Raw genomic sequence first — 19,610 nt, forward strand, 5'->3', positions numbered from 1 at the left:
TTCTCCAACCTTAATTGCTTATTTCAATCTTAAACTGCTGCATTCAGTGTTTTAATTGCTCCTTATTAGCAATAAGATGTAAAACAGGGGTAGGCAACGTCGGTCCTGGTGAGCCACAGTGGCTACAGGTTTTCATTCAACCCAATTGCTTAATTAGAAACCAATCATTGCCAATCTCAGACCTTATTTAATTTTATGGCTTGTTAGTCTGTGCAATGTAAGGCTTTTATATTGTAGATTTTTTTCCTTTCCAAGGATATCATCCAAATGATTTGAAGCCTAAAACAGATCATTTTCAGTCTGTCACATTTTTCTATTAAGTGTTTTATTAAATCAAACCGTGCATGATGAACACACACAGATGTAATTGGAAAAAAAGCTAGCTGGAGAACTGCTGGCTGCTTTGTCTTTTACATCTTATTGCTAATAAGGAGCAATTAAAACACTGAATGCAGCAGTTTAAGATTGAGATAAGCAATTAAGGTTGGAGAACCTTAACAAGCGAGACCACTAAAATGAAGCATTAAAATGTCACTTAAGCAATATGTGCTTCATCAGCAATAATTGAGTTCTCGTTAAGGAACTGGGTTGGAACAAAAACCTGCACATACTGTGGCACTCCAGGACCGACGTTGCCTACCCCTGATATATAGTATCAATGGATTGTAATGAGCGGCACGGTGGCGCAGTGGGTAGTGCTGCTGCCTCACAGTTGGGAGACCTGGGTTCGCTTCCCGGGTTCTCCCCGTGTCTGTGTGGGTTTCCTCCCACAGTCCAAAGACATGCAGGTTAGGTGGATTGGCGATTCTAAATTGGGCTTGGTGTGTGGGTGTGTTTGTGTGTGTCCCTGCCCGGGATTGGTTCCTGCAGACCCCCGTGACCCTATGTTCGGATTCAGCGGGTTGGAAAATGGATGGATGGATGTAGGCCTCTACGTTTTTTTTCACTAACGATTTCTAATCTAGCATCTATACCACATATTTCTAATGTAGCACCTATACCGCAGATCCGCGTCATTACGGGGTATAGGTGCTAGATTAGAAATCTTCAGTGAACAATCGTATACAAAATAGAAAAGTATATCGATTTTACTATTATTCTTCATTTAAATTCTTAATGAGTTTGTGGGTCATCGTCTTTCTTGTTGAAACAAGGCGATGATGACCCAAACACTCGTTTAGAATTTAAATTTAATTACGTCCTTCAAGGACTCAAAAAACAGTTTTAGTTATAACCCTTTTTTTTCCATTTAGAGGACATGAATTTACTGGCAGAGAGAGAGGGTCGCTGCTGTGTCTTTAAGAGAGCGCGCGCAGCCGTCGAGATGGGCGGGCAGAGCGCGCAGCTGACGACTATTTGTACCACGTGACAAGCGGAAGCTACAGTTTCTCTTCTCACTCTTTGCAGTAATAGCAGCGGCCATCGCTGTCATCCTCGCAGCGTTGCTTTCAGCTCCGATGGAGCGAAGCCGCGACAAATGGTGATGATGGTGACGACGACTGCGCGGCTCGGCGGCATCCGCACTGTTTAAACCCATAACTGTCACCGTGTTTTTTTTTCTTTTTTGGTTCAAGTCGTTTGTTTTTTTGTTTTTTTTTTTTTTTTTTTTTTACAAGGGGGACGTGAGAGGAGCTCTCTTGCGTTCTTGTTGGAGAGGATTTATTTGTGGGGCGTAACGCATTTTATTGGGGGCCTCCTAGTCGTCGACCAGAGTAGGTAAGTTGTAACGAGTTCGAAGACCGTAAGACACAGAGTATGGGCTGTATAAGTTTGGACATTATTGGCGGGACCGTGTCCGCTTTGTGCGGAAAAGGCAGGCGGTGAACTGTTGGCTTCTGGACTGCGGCGCTCTTCGGCCCCATTCGGTAGTTTCTGCAACAACGCCCCGGACAAATGGATAATAATAAGTAGAAATGTGAAAGACAGCTGCCCAAGGCAGTAAAATTACACACGTAGAGGCTTCACGGTGCGTTGTAAAACAAAACCCAACACGCTAAATACTCTTAAGGGAAACGGTCGCTAGAAGGCTCCAGAAATAATATCTATGAAGGGACAAAGTTGACATCTGTGCTTAGGCGACTTCAACTTGTAGTCGCTGGCGAGTCGCATCTTTGGCTGCAGTAATAACTCGCTCCGTAGGGTTGGGTAGTGTTGCGGTTGTTATGTTAGCGTACCTTGTAAAATTGTTTTTATTGAAAGGGTTGGGGAGCGCGTGCTCGCCTATTAGCGCCGCATCCACTGGTTTTCGAGTGCGGATCCCGGGCACACACTTGTTTGTCTGCTAGCTAACTAGTCCGAGCTTTTTTTTTTTTTTTTAAAAAAACTCTGCATTCCTTGTTTTAGATATTTTACACTTTATTCCGATACTAGCATTTTTTTTCTTTACTAATTAATATTCTGAATGGGATGTAGTGCAGTTGTCTCTCATTGTCTCTGCTCTTTAGATGTTAAACTTTTTCGATAGTTGCGAACATGTCATGAAGATCCTTGTTTGGTTTTGAGGACGTATTACATCAATTCATTTAATGTTTATGATGAGCATTCCTTAGATGTTATTGTGTCTTTATTTCAAGTTAAGAATTTCGGTGAACTCTTCCAAGTTTAATTTTGGTTCCTTGTCTTTATTAGCGAGTATCAATATTTAATAAGATGGCAGGAAGACTGCTGCTAGGGACCCGATTCCAATAACGCCTGTCATTTGAATTCCGCAAACGATGTATTTTCGTGACCGTACTTATTTCTTTATTTCGTATGTGTAAAATTGCTTAATTTGTGAGTGACTGGAGTACGTTATGTTCCCACCAGTTTCAGTCTTACTGAAATTTAAAAACAGGACATAAAACTTTATTACAGAGACGTAAGCCTTATTGACGTTTTTTCATTATTAACAATCCATGTTGCTATGGTTATGAATTGTTGGTGTTTAATGCGTTACTGTAACTATAAACTTTTTGTTTACTTAAATCTGAGTACAGTACAACAATTTAAAGTTTGCATTGAATGAGCCAGTGTCCGCAACCATTAAGTCAGATTCCTCTTAAGTATACGAGTTCTTTCCTGATAAAGTGATTCACCTCCAGTCAGTGTTGTTTTTGGGATGTGCTTAGAAATCCCACATGGACATGAGCAGGAACACAAGTCCACAGAGTGGGTTGTATTAAAAGTAGCGCCACCATGAAACACTGTAGACTGCCATGCTATGGGATTGTGAAATGTATTGGCTTGCGTTGATTTCCGTTATCAGCTATTAACTTATCAGTCTTTTTTTAATATAACATGAACCATATGCTCTTATCCTAGATACCTTTTACAGAGCAAACATGATTATAATGCAGTGACTGAAATTTATTAACATACAAACGGAACCAAAACTGAAGCTTTGAAAAACACTTGAAGGAGCTTTAAAGACCTGATGTCTGAAACTGTGACAGAAATATAGACATGTGAAACCAAATCAAAATGGTAGTGTAAGACAGTGTATTCGACTTGACTTCAGAACAGTGCAGTACCTAGAAAACAAGGGGAAAAGATTTAGATGGGCCATGAATTTTCTTTTTTTTTTTTAGTAATTGTATGGATTACAACCTCGCATACCATATTTATTTGGAACATTCCCAGTAGATCCCATAAAATGTAAGGTTTTTCTTCCATGGGTTTCTGGTCCTTGTATGTCATTAAGCAATGCTTTGCATGCAGGTCGCTCAATGATGTATAGAATGTTTATATGAGGGACGCGTTTGGTGCTTTGAAACAGTATTCATATTTGTAAATGCATGTTGGTGATGTGAGTGAAATTTGATTAGTTTTATGGTGTGGCCACACAGTTTACACCTTTTCAGATGAAATGCACTGCAATAGTTGTCTAGGGAAATGACTCGTGTCGTTAGCCCCAGTGATTCAGCCATGTGGATTGCTTTAATATCAGCCCTTAGACTGTCTCCTGTTTTGCTTGGTCTGTCCTTCTGTTCTCCAAGTTTGTGCATCTAAATTAGGTTTCATTATAATTAAGGTTATGTCTGTTAGTGTGTATAAACGGAGACGTCACAGAACATGCATGAATTGGCACAAGCCGTGATGTGTGTGGTTTTTCTATAATTCCCTTCGTTGAAGATCAGTGTTTAAGCACTCTATATGTAATTCCTGATCATGTATGAAACCCAGTTAATCTAGTTCAGTGGTTTGGGTATGACTGCATCGGGAGTAAGGTAGTAACTAGCCTCTGGGGTTAGAGGTGCAGCCATTTCATCAGGTTTTTTTTTTTTTTTTTGCTGTTGAGGCAGCAAGATGTTAAAAAGCACCTTTTCAAAAACAGAGGCTCTCCTTTTGCTCTGTCTTCTTTTATTATCTCTGACACTATAAATAGTATGGCACTCGGCAGGTCTCACCCAGAGGAGACATTTAACATTGCAGTAATTTTTTTGTTGAATGCTACAGGAAAGTTTGTAGTCCTGTAGTCCTCAAGGGGGTGCTGACTTGCTTTTTATGGTATAGATAATTCCAAGAAGAAATGGTGCAGTAGCTCATGATGATCACACTTTTTCGTTCAAAATTTTTTTTTTTTTTGTTCAGTTGATATGGTCATGCAACTCTACACCCATCAGACTAATTAATTTTTTTTATTGAACAAGACAGGCTGTGTTCCAGGTTATGATGTATAGAAAGTGTGGGTACATCTGTTGCCTTCTACCCCACTGCTTCTTTAAGTCCTTTTTTAACCACTCATGTGTACACTTGTTATGTGTAATGGTTAGAATTTCACACACTACCTAAAGTGGAAGTGTACTATGAATTGGACATCCAGTTTGCTTGCTTCATTTTCGGTTGCACTTTTGATCAAGCTTTCAAATTTAATTATGCAAAATTGTTTTCCCTCTGTCATTCTAATAAGCACACTTTTTTTTTAAATAACATTCAATTGGTTGAAAAGAGTTTTTTTAACCTCCTGTGAATATTTTGTTTTATCCCAAAAATAAAGCTTCAGCATATAATTTGTTCATATAATCCATGAATCAATTTAAAAGGATGAAATACTCCATTACCATGTGTTTAATATTAAACTTCAGATGTATTTCCCTAAGAGTATAACAATAATTGTTCCACTAACCAATTGGAACTAATGAGTTTGGTAAATCTATGCCCTTAGGTATTTTAGAGCAAAACTGATCATCATCTAGTTACACAGTATTACTCTTCATAGTTAGCTGCTTTAGTGGCATGTTGGCATAAACTAAAATCTTCCATCTCAATGGGTTTTTAGTTAATTCTTTGAAGTCTGGCTTCATTTATAATGGGAGTGTAGTATTTTAATGCATGAAATAAAGAACCTTTTCTTGTCTTTCAGGGGAGTGTTTTGGTCTGTTTCACAGGCTTGTAATAAAAACAAAGTAAAGCTTTTGAAAATGTGTAGCATTAGTTCAGTGATTCTGTATGTGCTTCTAAAAATTCATATATCTGTTTGAATTTTGATTTGGCACAGCCAGTTCACCCTTCTTTCTTGGAAGAATTGGTAATTTTAGCTACTTTATTGCAGTATGACACAAGAACCATGGAATTCTTATGTACACTTGCTCTTGGTAAAGCATTCAGACATATAATTACAATAATTTTGGTATGATTCACGCCATTACACCAGAAAGTTTGGCTTTTCTAGGTATAGCCTGCTCAACTGTCCATTAAAAGCATACTCTAAGGTGATTTGGTGAGCTTCAAATGCAGCCTTTTACACATTCCTACTTAATAAATAAAAATAGTAAAAAAAAAAATGAAGAGGGTTTTTTGCTGATATTCAGTATTTATTAAAATATTACCTGTGATGCATATGCAGGTTTGTTAATCATCAGGCAAAATGTAATAGCTATGTGATCGGGATAGATGAGCCTTTTTTTTTTTGTTTTTTTTTTCTTTAATGATGAGTTGTAGATTAGTTGTTCTGTTTATTATAATATTTCTGCTTTTCCAGAAATCAAAGCACTGATCTGCACTTAAATGACAACAAGCAGATTTTTAAACTTGTAGCATATGCTAAGCCTATCCTAACTTCATGTTCTCATTTAGTGTTTCTCACTTGAAGACATATTTGTGCCATGCATTCTCCCCCAGCCCTCCATCTTACCATTATCAGCAGCCTGTTCCAGCTAGTAAATAAGCCTGCAGCAGAAGTGGTCAGTGTACCGGGCTCCTTTTATACAGGTATAATATCTCTCTGTGACTGCCAAGTCAGTAGTTTTTTTTTTTTTAGTCATTCTCTTATGTGTTCAGACCTATGTGTATATATGTATGTGCATGTATATGCATGTATCCTTTTTTCTTTTAATTAGTTGGCCTCTGTGAAAATCCAATTTTTTTTCCCCCCATGGACGAAGTACTGCATAGGGAGAAACAGCTCTGTAGAGCAGTTTTCTCCTTCATTTGCCTATATCGCAGTAGGGCACAGCTGCTGCCAGTACTTGCCAAATTTAATTTTACCTCTGGTAGGTAGCCTACATTTTGGGAAAGTCTCCAGTAGGTATCTATGCAGGGCAGATATTTTTACACCTCCCTATTCCAAAGATTTTTATTTTTGAGGTGTTCACTTTATTGTCTGTTTTCTGCATGCAGTATGTCAAATCATGAATGAACAGTATTTCATGTTGCACATATGTGATTTAAACCTTTTATTTAATAAATATATTACCAGAGAAATTATTAAAATTGAAATGATCAATGTTAGCAGACTGAGTTAGATATCCTCTTGAAGCAATATAAAGGTGTCCTATACCCTATGTTTATTTTGTATTAATGTGTAATTTTTCCTTTCACCTTTTTAGTTATTTTCTTGGCTACCAGCGTGGTGCAACAGTGAAGAATACATTTAAAGCATAGTGCAAATAGTTGGTATCAGCATAGCATTTAAAAAGAAAAACAGAAATGCTATCAATGAAAGGTCATTTGATGCACAATACATTACGTGCCCTGCTTCACAAACTGCATCTAGAAGTGAGTTATGTGCTAGGAATCCCATAATACTGTGGGGCAATGTTAACTGGGGTCAAAATCCAACTAACGTAGATGTTAAACTGCATGTTTAAAAGTGCCATTTTTCAAACCTATATACATTTGTAACTGGTTATCTTGTGTTAACTCATGAACCCCATATTGTTCAGGTTGTTTTTCAGAAACCCATCGCAGGTGTTCATAAAACCTGAGTGCTGTAAGAAATTGTAGAATATTTAAAGGTGGCAATCTAGAGCAAGTAGGTTAAGTTGCATATTCTGGTTTAGTTTCTTGACATACAGTACTTTGCAAATGTTTTAGGCAGGTGTGAAAAAAATGCTGTAAAGAATGCTTTCAGAAATATAAATGATTTATTGTTATCGATTTTACAAAATGCAAAGTGAGCAAACAAAAGAAAAATCTAAATCAAATCAATATTTGGTGTTACTACCTTTTGCCTTCAAACCAGCATCAATTCTTATAGGAACACTTGCACAAAGTCAGGGATTTTGTAGTATTATAGTCAGGTGTATCATCAATCAATTATACCAAACAGGTGCTAATGATCATCAATGTCACACGTAGGTTGAAACACAGTCATTAACTGAAACAAACAGCTGTGTAGGAGGCTTAAAACCAGGTGAGGAACAGCCAAACTCTGCTACCAAGGTGAGGTTGTGGAAGACCGTTTCATGTCATGGCAAGATTGAGCACAGCAACAAGACACAAGGTAGTTATACTGCATCAGCAAGGTCTCTCCCAGACAAAGATTTCAAAGCAGTCTGGGGTTTCAAGATGTGCTGTTCAAGCTCTCTTGAAGAAGCACAAAAAAACGGGCAATGTTGAGGATCGTAGACACAGTGGTTGGCCAAGGAAACTTGGAGCAGCAGATGAAAGATGCATCAAGCTTATTACCCTTCGAAATCAGAAGATGTCCAGCAGTGCCATCAGCTCGGAACTGGCAGAAACCAGTGGGACCCAGGTACACCCATCTACTGTCCGGAGAAGTCTGGCCAGAAGAGGTCTTCATGGAAGAGTTACAGCCAAAAAGCCATACCTCCGACGTGGAAACGAGGCCAAGCAACTGAAGTATGCACGAAAACATAGAAACTGGGGTGCAGAAAAATGGCAGCAGGTGCTCTGGACTGATGAGTCAAAATTTGAAATATTTGGCTGTAGCAGAAGGCAGTTTGTTCATCAAAGGGCTGGAGAGCGGACAATAATGAGTGTCTGCAGGCAACAGTGAAGCATGGTGGAGGTTCCTTGAACGTTTGGGGCTGCATTTCTGCAAATGGAGTTAGAGATTTGGTCAGGATTAATGGTGTTCTCAATGCTGAGAATTACAGGCAGATACTTATCCATCATGCAATACCATCAGGGAGGTGTATGATTGGCCCCAAATTTATTCTGGAGCAGGACAACGACCCCAAACATACAGCCAAAGTCATTAAGAACTATCTTCAGCGTAAAGAAGAACAAGAAGTCCTGGAAGTGATGGTATGGCCCCCACAGAGCCCTTATCTCAACATCGAGTGTGTCTGGGATTACATGAAGAGACAGAAGGATGTGAGGAAGCCTACATCCACAGAAGATCTGTGGTTAGTTCTCCAAGATGTTTGGAACAACCTACCACCCGAGTTCCTTCAAAAACTGTGTGCAAGTGTACCTAGAAGAATTGATGCCATTTTGAAGGCAAAGGTGGTCACACCAAATATTGGTTTGATTTAGGTTTCTCTTTTGTTCATTCATTGCATTTTGTTGATTGATGAAAATAAATGATTAACACTTCCATTTTTGAAAGCATTCTTTGTTTACAGCATTTTTTTTTTTTCCACACCTGCCTAAAACCTTTGCACAGTACTGTAAATTATGCAGATAAAGTGTCAGGGTTTTTACAATTGACATTTTTAGTCATTATTTACTTCAAGAGGCTACCTTTTATAACTACCTAAAGCAGTATGCTCCTTGAAGCGACCTTTGATCAGCATGATCCTGTTGTAGCTGAATGTGTTGAAGCTGATGCTTCTGCTTTTATATGGAGCACCTTTTTAAAAATCCATTTCATTTGCAGCAAAGTTAAAAACATGAATTATTTCTGCTTCTGCATTGTAGGTATTCAGATATTAAACTTCCATTGCCCTACAAGCCAGGGAGGGTACTGTACTTTACAAGCAGGTATTTGATGCTTTTTCAGTATTCTCGACGCTGTGCTATTCTAAAATGCAACTTACTGTTGAATTTTATTTTGTATCTTGTGATGATCATTATGGAGTTTTAAATGCTGTAAAGTCACTTTCTGTTAGTGTGGAGATGTCACAAATACATGTGATCAGAAAATACATCAAGTGTTGCCAGCCTTGCAGTTGGCGAGCTAACAGTTTATTACTCAAAAGTGATGAACTTCATCCTGATGGATGTAGCATCTAGGAGCAACAACAGCTCAACCATGAGGCGGTAGACTACATAAACTCTTAGGGCAGGGCCAGGCTGCAGAGTGCTAAATTGTGTAAAAATCATGTCTGTTGCATCACTCACAGCAGAGTTCCAAACCTACTCTGGATGCAACCTCAGCCTAAGAACTGTGTTGGGAGCTTCATTAAATGGATTTTTATGCCTGAGAAACTGCACTCAAGCCTTGGATCACTACGCACAATGCCAAGCATTGGCTGGTGTGGTGTAAACCATGCTGTCATAGGCCTCTGAAGCAGTACAAAAGTCTTCTTGAAAAGATTGAATCACACTTCACTATCTGGCAGTCTGCTGGTTAAATCTTGATTTGGTGGATGCCAGACTGTGTAGTACCTACTGTAAAGTTTGGTGTAGGTGGGATAATGGTCTGCAGCTGTTTTTCAGGATCTGGGCTACTTTGTTTTATAGCTTCAGAACCTGAACTTGCAAATGTTCTTTTGGCTTAATGGTGAGGTATTAAACCTCCTACCTAAGTTAAAATATGTAATGCACCACTATGGTGTTTAAAAGATAAAAATGTTTTAAAAATAATGTTTTAATGAAGTTTCGTCCCAGGCTTTTGCGCTGCTTTGAATGTATATGCCTGCTAACATTTAAAATCGACACCTATGTTAGTTTTATGTCCACAAATTTCAACAAGAAAACACTCTTTTAAGCAGTTTAGTTTAGTCTCTAAAGTCATTAGTGCTTTCTTGTACAGAGCCTTTTGTGATGCTGTTCTTGAGAGACTCCTGTTACAGTAATGTGTAATCATAGAAAACACTTTATCTTTGCCAAATGAAACTTATCCAAGTAGTATTTAAATTTATGTACATGCAGTCAGTCATGCTGCAGACAGGATTTCTAATGTTGCCATTCAGTTCAACACAATGCATCTTAGTTTTATCATGTTTTGCAGACATGTAGCTCTTCACTTTAGAATTGTCTTCTCAGGTTGTGCTTATAGAATGAGATTTATATACTTTATTTTGCATCTGTGATGGTAACACAGCAGAGACTATACATTTGAGTACACGTACTCGTCTCATTACTCTACCTTTTCTAACTGCCTGAAATAGTTACGGAAACACTTTTTTTTTTTTATATAAATATTCTTGTTTTACCTAGAATAATGCTTCGCTGGTGACAACTCTTGGTTTGTGTTCTTGCTTTTTCACTTCCATTTATGTTTGATATGGACCCCCTCTACCCTTGTAATATTAGTAAGCGCATGCTTTGATTGGTGTGTATGGAGTTGCTTAAAGGAGTACTTCCCCCAATTTTTATTTTTTTTTTTTATAAACATTTATGATTAATGAAGATAATTTTTGTCACAGTGGGTTTGTAAGGGGATCAATGGGAAAGTAAAGAATATCAGTTTACTTGTATTGTATTATATAATACATATGTTCAAAATCCAGTGGTATGCTTATAATTTCCTAATTGTGTATATTTGCTTAAAATATTCTTTTAGTAAACCACTTCTGAAAAATTCTTTCATGGATAGCCAGGGACTGTTGATGGTTATGTTGCATTAAATGGCACCATGGATTCCGAATCCTTTTCAGCATAAACAAGTCTCTGTATATTGGGTGCCCATGATGTTGATTCCATAAACACAAAGCATGCTTGTATCCAATGTTTCAAGGTGAATCCTTAGCTAATGAACCCTAAGTAGAGAAAATTTAAGACTTATTGCATAACTGTGGTGCATAACTTGGGATGAAAATTTGATGTGTCAATATGTGCAACAATTTAAGCATGGCTAATCTCCAATACTAGAGTAGTTCAAGGCAGTGCCAACAAGAGCATATGTAGAGTTCTAATGTGAGAATGTAATCCATGTTCATTATTATGCAATATTAGCTTCATTTGACTGTCCCAAATGTGAAAGCAATTGACCACAATCCTTCAGCTTTACAACTGTCTTGCTGCTGGGTGAATGTTCAGAGGCAAGACACCCACCTATATCTCCAGATATAGCCCCATGTGACTTGCTACATTATTTGGTTAGTCAGTCATGATTGTTAAGGCTTGGCAAAAGTAGCAGAAACAATAAGAACTTGGAGCGGAGTATAACATGCTAGAATAGTTATTCAGACATTTTTAGAATACCTAGAAAGATAACTACTATTGGCAGGTAAATTATTCCAGAGTTGCCGCCAATAATTTAATTTTTTTTTTCAACAGTTTTTTCCTTGGAATTTTAAGGAGCTCTACACTTTAAGTGTACACAATACTGTAAGCATTAATACTTTAAGATAAGGAGTGACTAATCCTTTTATGACTTTATGTTAAAAGGAAACTTTTAAAATCTGTTCTTAATTGAAAGCTAATCTAGCAGTTTAAGAACTTTAAGTTTTGTGGCTTCTGTGATCCTTGCTGCTATGCTTTTAATTGAACTTGTGAGCTTTAAGAAGCATTTTAATAGCCAGTCAACATCTTTCATATTAAAAAGGCACTTTTTATTTCTAACATGGGTTGCAGGTGGTGGCTAAATTGAGATATATATATTGGATGAAACTCATTTAAAAAAAAAAAAAAAAAAATCAATTTTTGTGTAGAGTGGTGAAACAAAACTCATTCTAATTTCAGCATAGTGTGACTCCGGACACCACACTGCAGTGCAGTCCTCTGCTCTTTCATTTTCATAGTTGTTCAAAGAACAGATTTTGAAAACTCTTCTGGCGCTATAAATGTGTTCCAGTTTACTCATGAATCGGAGATCCCTGTGTTACTGCTGCTTTAATAAAACTGTTAATCATCCGTCTGGCCAAGCAAATACTGGTTTACTTTTCCATTAATAATAATGAAACACAACTTCCATATTTCAGATTTTTTTCCTTTAATTGTAGCAAATTGCAAATTACATTTTTAAAGAGACTTATCAGAATTCTCAATTCTGGCTTTCCATCTATTTCTGTGCTTTAGAATTCCCACTATAGAGCCAACACGCTGTGTCCTGCAATGTCTGCTTTTTATGTGGCTTCCAGTTTGACACACAATGCCTAAAACAATAAGGTGTAACTAAAAAATAAACGGGCAACGTGTCTTAAAGTGTTAACTGCATCTATAAAGGAGAGAAAAAGGTATATAAATTGTGAGGAACCGGACTTGTTAATGGGGTAACTTCGTAAGGTGCACAGGAGCCGCTTTTTGGAATGAGGCCACAGTTGCTGACATGCTTTTTATTGTGAGCGCTGCGCTGTTAACTGTACCATGAAGTTGCCCATTGGACACCTCCAAAATAACTATTAAAAAAAAAAAAAAAAAAAAAAGTCTTCACATGCATGTTTTAAGCAATAGTTCACAATTTATAAGCATGTAATGCTTTACAAAGCCATCGTGAAAAAATAATTTTGCACATGAATATTAAAAGCATGTAGCACTCAGAATATTAAGCTCACCTATACTGCATAATTTGGTGAAACTGTCAATAGGGGAGAAAAACTAAGGTGGCGTTATTTCTATCTGTTCATTGATTGACAGCTCCAGCCTGCAATGCTGACTTGATATCCCATGCTGACTATCAAGTTGAATCTAGTCTTATACACACCTACTCTGTTGACTAATAGCTGCTTTTTAACCATGTTGATGGTGTATCTTGTGCACACACACATTCATACATGAAAACATGACTGTTTGAAAACGCTATGCCATTTAAACATGAGTGGTCATTTGAACATGGTGGGGGGTTTTTTTTTTCCCTCCTCCGATCTTGCCTGTCTTCTGCGTTTGTGGTGCATGGTAATGAGAATACAAACAGACTTCTTTTTGGATACATGGTACACAGTCGGCATGACACTGCCAGATCTAAACGCTAGTGTGGCGAATTGCTTTCATACTAAAGTGACAATAGCTGCAGGTGGAAGTCCCATTTTGCTTATGGTGCCAAGCAGAGTTGCATTGTGGTGCAGCAGTCGGTTCGCCAGCAAAAGTGCTGTGAAGAAGCTTTCTGTTACAGTTCTGCCTTTGTCCAGTCTGATAGCGGTCATGGGGCATCGTATCTTTGATTGCCATTACAAGAAATAGTTCTGAGCAAACATCAGCCACAGCGCTGCTCTTGTGAAAAGAATAGAGATAAATGCCATCAACTCGGAGAGGGATAGGAAAGTTTGTTGTACTATGTGAATATCACTGAGAGAATAAAACTGAATAATAAAAAAAACGAGCACTAACTTTTACAAGTAGCAAAAATTTACACTGGGTGTTCGACTCCAATCAGATGTATGTTTTCATTATTGTAATAGTTGCAGCTCACTACTCAAAACACAGAGTGCCCGGTCTTGAACCCGGTACCTTTGAGTTATAAGGCAGCAGTTCTTACCTCTGCACCATTCAAGAATACATATCAACTTCCTGCCAATTAATATTTGAGCTAATGTTTAATTCATTGACAACAACATGTTATATATATAATAAATAAATAAATATATATAATATATAATTTTTTTATTTTTTTTCCCCCTTTGGTTATATTCTGGAATAAAAGCACATGTGTATTTGATATTTGGACTAAAGTCTTAGTCTGTTTAAGGCCTTTTCCTCAGGTGTTACTCTCTAGCTTTAGTTATCTTGGTTATTCTAAAATTGGCAGTTAGGGAAAAATTTTGTCAGAAGTAAGTAATTAATGATCTGAAAGTGTTACATGCCATCCAAATGGTGAACAAAATTGCACTTTGATCCATTATGCCGAGTTTAAATTCCATCCTCAGATATGCAGATTTCACGCAACATTCTTCCTGTGCCTTTGTGGGTTTTCTCTTGTTGCTCTAGTTTTCCTCCTACATTCAAAATGGTTATAGGTGTAGGTGAGCATTTACGATTTTCATACTTTAGAGAAGGCACATATAAGGAAATATTTTTAGGTGTGTTTTCACAACTGTGAAACTGAAGCCGTGACTGTAAGCCACCAGCATGATGATTGGATGTCAGTGCTACTAGCATGGTCTCGGTCATTCTCGCAGCAGAAGGTATGTTTCAGTCAGATTGTAGTATGGCTTGCTCGTGTGACTACTTGTCATGTATTCAGACTTGAAGCACTGAAAACAGTTCTGTTCTGCATAGGCCCAACCAGCCCCACACCCCCCAAACTCTCTTCAAACCAGTTGCTCACTTATCACTTAAAGGGCTCAATAGATGCATGATACTTGATTAACCTTTTATACTGTCAAAGTGCATCTTTATACATGAGCAAAAGTGGTCTAATTTAGGAAATTTAATATTTTAGTTATATTTACCTGCATACTTTTTGTATAATTTTAAATGCATTTTCACAACTTCCGTTTCGGTGAACTTTACTGTAAGGGTGTTTTTTTTTTTTTTTTTTTTTTTATAAATCACTACTACAGTAGGTCTTTCTGTGCCAGACAACACCATATTTCAAAGTAGTTTATGAATGTTGCAAAAAACATTAAGTCAATCAAAATCAATATTTTACATAATTGTCTCAAATTATTCCTTTCTATGTTGTCTGCATTTTTTTCATTAGTAAAATGTGATTTACACCTGTATATGCCAAGATGAGCAGTGTCACAGCGAAGTAAATCTCTTCTCTCCTAAGTCAAACTACAGAGTGAAAGGCTGATTACCATTGGAAACTAAAGGTTCAGAGAGTTTCAATTACACTGGGGCAAAAAGGTATTTAGTCAGCCACCAATTGTGCAAGTTCTCCCACTTAAAAAGATGAGGCCTGTAATTTTCATCATAGGTATACCTCAACTATGAGAGACAAAATGAGAAAAAAAATCCAGAAAATCACATTGTCTGATTTTAAATAATTTATTTGCAAATTATGGTGGAAAATATTTGGTCACCTACAAACAAGCAAGATTTCTGGCTCTCACAGACCTGTAACTTCTTCTGTAAGTGGCTCCTCTGTCCTCCACTCGTTACCTGTATTAATGGCACCTATTTGAACTCCTTATCAATATAAAAGACACTTGTCCACAACCTCAAACAGTCACACTCCAAACTCCACTATGGCCAAGACCAATGAGCTGTCATAGGACACCAGAAACAAAATTGTAGACCTGCACCAGGCTGGGAAGACTGAATCTGCAATAGGTAAGCAGCTTGGTGTGAAGAAATCAACTGTGGGAGCAATTATTAAAAAATGGAAGACATCTAAGACCACTGATAATCTCCCTCGATCTGGGACTCCACGCAAGGTCACACCCCGTGGGATCAGAATGATCACAAGAACGGTGAGCAAAAATCCAGACGGGGGACCTGGTGAATGACCTGCAGAGAGCTGGGACCAAAGTAACAAAGGCTACCATCAGTAACACACTACGCCGCCAGGGACTCAAATCCTGCAGTGCCAGACGTGTCCCCCTGCTTAAGCCAGTACATGTGCAGGCCCATCTGAAGTTTATTAGAGAGCATTTGGATGATCCAGAAGAGGATTGGGAGAATGTCATATGGTCAGATGAAACCAAAATAGAACTTTTTGGTAAAAACTCTACTCGTCGTGTTTGGAGGAGAAAGAATGCTGAGTTGCATCCAAAGAACACCATACCTACTGTAAAGCATGGGGGTGGAAACATCATGCTTTGGGGCTGTTTTTCTGCAAAGGGACCAGGACGACTGATCCGTGTAAAGGAAAGAATGAATGGGGCCATGCATCGTCAGATTTTGAGTGAAAACCTCCTTCCATCAGCAAGGGCATTGAAGATGAAACGTGGCTGGGTCTTTAAGCATGACAGTGATCCCAAACACACCGCCCGGGTGACGAAGGAGTGGCTTCGTAAGAAGCATTTCAAGGTCCTGGAGTGGCCTAGCCAGTCTCCAGATCTCAACACCATAGAAAATCTTTGGAGGGAGTTGAAAGACTGTGTTGCCCAGCGACAGCCCCAAAACATCACTGCTGTAGAGGAGATCTGCATGGAGGAATGAGCCAAAATACCAGCAACAGTGTGTGAAGACTTACAGAAAACGTTTGACCTCTGTCATTGCCAACAAAGGGTATATAACAAAGTATTGAGATGAACTTTTGTTATTGACCAAATACTTTTTTTCCACCATAATTTGTCTGATTTTTGCAGAATTTATTCGCAATGTGATTTTCTGGATTTTTTTTTTTCTCTTTTTGTCTCTCATAGTTGAGGTATACCTATGATGAAAATTATAGACCTCATCTTTTTAAGTGGGAGAACTTGCACAATTGGTGGCTGACTAAATACTTTTTTTCCCCACTGTATGTATAGTTGTCTGATTGATCATTCATATTAAGGCACAGCTGAGCGTAATAGGCAGCAAATTGCAAGTGCAGCAGCTCACTGTTAAGCACAAAGCATTCTGACCGTTCATGTTTGGTTGATGCGCAGTGAGACTTGAACTTTGTATTCTAGCAATTTTTTTTGGAAATAATGCCATACTTTTGAAGGCCTATAAAAGTTACAGAATGCTTGTGCTACAGAATATTTAGGCTTTAAGTTAGACTATGATCACACTTTTGACCTTGAGAGTGACTCATTTGGTGATTGCATTAACACTATGCTTGATTTGCAAGTATACTATTGAGGCATGCAATTTTACAGTTTTAAATGTCCTGCATTCAGTCACCATACTCGGACACTGTCTTCTGCATGTTCTCCCTCTGTTAGTTTTCTGAACAGTGCTCCTTCAGTTTCACCTTGGAGTACTGGCAGCATTTCTGAGCACACTACCAAGCACTGTTATACTGTACCTACGCTTCTCAAATTTTCACAAGGACCCTTCCTTCGATTATCCATATTACTAACCGAGAATAAACCGGATATGGACGCAGGTACACGGCGATGGGACCATGAGACGTACTGCGCAGGCGCGCGTCCCATACACCGCAAGCGAAGTCTTATCCACCGCGAACGAAGGAGTCACGGCCCAAGAACGAAAGAGCTCAACTAATGTGAATGAGAAATGAAGCAACAACGTGCCCATAGCTAACGCCTAATGACACAGCCACACACGACGATTCTGCTCTGCACCCCAGAATCAACCGTGAGAGGCTACGGAGGCCCCACAGGTCCACAAAGTGCAGGCATCACCACCATAATGTGAGTGGCACTACTGCGGAGTGAAGTTAGGAATAATGTGCTGCTTGGGATTGTACAAACCGCTGAACGCTTTACACCAAATTCAAACACAATACAGCTCAACGATACAAACACGAGCCCGCCTGGATAAGATCAATGAACGCAGGCACCTACAACGCGCGTCTGAAATGCCGCTGGCAAAGCGGGCACGGCTCCAAAATGAACGAGCTTGACTAATGTATTTCAGGATACCCAACGCCGGGGGTAGGCGAGTGAAGCGAGCAGGGGGCAGATCCCCCTTGTCACCGTATGATGCCACTTTTGTAATCACTAAAAAAGGGTTTTCAGCTACTGACCTTTTGAAATCTTGTTGTTAATTCTCGCTTCACAACCCCACACACATGCAGAAACGAGTGATTATGAATGGGGGAAATAAAATCAAAGAATGGCCTTTGGGGGGTGATTCAGGGGGTTTGAAGAGTGAAACTGGATAAAGTCTTGTACAGCTTTATCTATCCCTTTCACTGAAATCTCATATGGTCGTTTCCCAGCGACACCACCTGTAGTGTAAAAGTGGCTGAGAAACACTGGTTTAGGTGTATTTGTATTGTATATCTACAGTAGCTTGTGGCCTTGTCCAGGATTGTTTCCTGCCCTGTGCTCTGGTCTTCTAGGAAAGCAATTATCACCACCCGCATATCCCAGCACTGGATGAAGCTGGTATTAATATGTGTGTACTTGCTTTATTCCAGGGATAAAAGGCAAGTAAAAGCTAAAGACAAAAATCCACTAAGTTTTTGGGGCAACTGCAACAGAAGGCAGATCTGTGAATTGCAGCACAGAAAACCCAATCTAGTGTACAAAATGTAATGTTTTTCTGTCTAGTAATAAACTGAAATTGTTTGAAGGACTGTAAAATTTTAAGTTGTAAGTTTGGATGAGTATTATATATACATAGTTTCAAATTGTTTACTTGTTACTTTGGAGTGATAGTGGGATTTTATACAGTAATCCCTCCTCCATCGCGGGGGTTGCGTTCCAGAGCCACCCGCGAAATAGGAAAATCCGCGAAGTAGAAACCATATGTTTATATGGTTATTTTTAGAATGTCATGCTTCGGTCACAGATTTGCGCAGAAACACAGGAGGTTGTAGAGAGACAGGAACGTTATTCAAACACTGCAAACAAACATTTGTCTCTTTTTCAAAAGTTTAAACTGTGCTCCATGACAAGACAGAGATGACAGTTCTGTCTCACAATTAAAAGAATGCAAACATATCTTCCTTTTCAAAGGAGTGCAAAGCAAGCAGTCAAAAAAAAAAAATCAATAGGGCTTTTAAGTATGCGAAGCACCGCCGGTACAAAGCTGTTGAAGGCGGTAGCTCACACCCCCTCTGTCAGGAGCAGGAAGAGACAGAGAGAGCCACAGAAAAACAAAGTCAAAAATCAATGCGTGCCCTTTGAGCTTTTAAGTATGCGAAGCACTGTGCAGCATGTCCTTCAGGAAGCAGCTGCACACAGCCCCCCTGCTCACACCCCCCTACGTCAGCGCAAGAGAGAGAGAGAGAGAGAGAGAGAGAAAGTAAGTTGGGTAGTTTCTCAGCCATCTGCCAATAGCGTCCCTTGTATGAAATCAACTGGGCAAACCAACTGAGGAAGCATGTGCCAGAAATTAAAAGACCCATTGTCCGCAGAAACCCGCGAAGCAGCGAAAAATCCGCGATATATATTTAAATATGCTTACATATAAAATCCGCGATGAAGTGAAGCCGCGAAAGGCGAAGCGCGATATAGCGAGGGATCACTGTATATGTATGCATGTATGCATGCCCTACCATGATTTTTCATGATGCTTATAATATAAGCCCTAGTTAAGCAGGTGACTTTGGGTGAGCTATAAACGCCTACCGCTACTGTATGTACACAGATGAATAGGAAATAATAGCGGTATTTTGTCCCCCCGACAAGATGAGTGCAAAAAGAAAAAGCTATTTTGTCGAGTACAAGAAAGTAATTGCGGAGGAGTCCCAGGGCAAAAATCTTACTGCTTTCTGCAAAGAGAAGTTAGATATCCAAATACGCTATGAGCAGGCTATATAGACAAGAGGTGCTCCATTTTAAGGAAAGCTCTGTTGCTAGACATGAGAGATTGGGGGATATTATTTCAAAAGA

At 38.9% G+C, this 19,610-nt stretch overlaps 1 protein-coding gene across 1 annotated transcript in view; it reads left to right on the forward strand.

Annotated features, from left to right (window-relative positions):
• The first annotated feature begins 1,336 nt into the window (after positions 1–1,336).
• spsb1 (splA/ryanodine receptor domain and SOCS box containing 1) overlaps positions 1,337–19,610 on the forward strand; it is a 42,362-nt gene continuing 24,088 nt past the window's right edge. The window contains exon 1 of the mRNA XM_028807896.2: positions 1,337–1,716. The gene's annotated coding sequence lies outside the window, so the exon portion shown is untranslated. The remainder of the gene's footprint in view (positions 1,717–19,610) is intronic.

This window comes from Erpetoichthys calabaricus, chromosome 8, assembly GCF_900747795.2.
Source record: "Erpetoichthys calabaricus chromosome 8, fErpCal1.3, whole genome shotgun sequence".
Lineage (NCBI taxonomy): Eukaryota > Metazoa > Chordata > Cladistia > Polypteriformes > Polypteridae > Erpetoichthys > Erpetoichthys calabaricus.